General features: G+C 50.3%; 1 non-coding gene across 1 annotated transcript; it reads left to right on the top strand.

Annotated features, from left to right (window-relative positions):
- Nucleotides 1–491: 491 nt before the first annotated feature.
- Nucleotides 492–573, top strand: TRNAS-CGA (transfer RNA serine (anticodon CGA)). The gene has a single exon. It is a non-coding gene; the product is annotated as a tRNA-Ser (tRNA).
- The last annotated feature ends 719 nt before the right edge of the window (nt 574–1,292 follow it).

Genomic DNA, 1,292 nt, shown 5'->3' with positions numbered 1-1,292 from the left:
TGTGGCTAAAGTGTTAAGTTTATAGTAGAAACAGGTTTGCTCAGGAGTAGTCGTTGCCGAGTGGTTAAGGCGATGTACTAGAAATCCATTGGGGTTTCCCCGCGCAGGTTCAAATCCTGCCGACTACCATGCAGCGCCCGCTTTTATTGTTTACTCTTTTCTGGTGTGGAAAACAATCTTAAAATAGCAGTATAATACAATTACTAAAGGAGGCTGCGGCGCACTTGAGCTATTCAAGCAAGATCCTAGGAGTAAAAGCGGCTTCATCCTTTAGGCCAACACAGAGAAACTGGTACGTTTTGACGGGTTTCGTTTTGCAATTTCAAACATATATGTACATTTAAAAGAAACTTGTGAGGAGAAAGAACGGTGCATGATGAGCGAGAAGGGTGGAAAGTACAGGACAAGATCTAGAGGCAAGGCGGTAGAGACTAAGGACTCTTCTGTGTAAGCACAGCACGATCTTTCGAGTGAGAGTTTTACTCTCATGGGTAGTCGTGGCCGAGAGGTTAATGCGATGGACTCGAAATCCATTGGGGTCTCCCCACGCAGGTTCGAACCCTGCCGACTACGTCTCGGTTTGAACTGAGCTGCAATTTTGCAATTTGCTCGGAAATGTCCCCAAAACAAGATGTAAACATGCATGTTGATTATAGGATGGACGATAAAGCAGACATTGGGAAGACTCCCATCCAGGACTCTCTGACTGTTAGGGGTGGGGGCCACGATTATATTTCCACCCTGACACTAGTTGCCGCTAGAGCCATCGACGCCTGGCATCGCCTCCGTCTGTAAGAAGCCCATCCTGCGCTTTTCCTTGCCTGCATCTTTACAGCAGATATTGGGAGGGGTCCATGTGGATACAGAGGATGGAGCAACTGGCACGCAAGCTATCTGCTGAGCCTTTTTTGTGTGTCAGCACAATGGTTCTCGTGTCACTTCTAGACCTTCCTTGGCAGATGCATTCAGGAGAGGCCCCCTACCTGCGACCCAGTGAAAGTACAGTCTTTTGCTGCCCTGTGCAAGCCAGGGGACTGAAGGCACAGCTTTCTGCCACAACAGCAGAGAGCAGAGGAAGGGCGCCCAGGAGGACCGTCAGAGGGTGGTGAGGCCCCTGTCCTCTCGACCCCGATCGGCGAAGACCTCTCTGTATGGGCAGAAGGGACCCATTCTGCGGTCCTCTGAGACTTAGGGCCACATGCCCAGAAGGCCCACCACCCAAATCTTTGCCATATGGCTTAGACTAACTACCGGACCACTCGTGCGGCCATTTATTCCTCTGGAGCCTGTCA

This window comes from Ambystoma mexicanum, chromosome 3q, assembly GCF_040938575.1.
Source record: "Ambystoma mexicanum isolate Mex_15411 chromosome 3q, UKY_AmexF1_1, whole genome shotgun sequence".
NCBI lineage: Eukaryota > Metazoa > Chordata > Amphibia > Caudata > Ambystomatidae > Ambystoma > Ambystoma mexicanum.
Note: the sequence above shows the minus strand (reverse complement) of the source record. Positions and strands in the feature narration are given on the sequence as shown.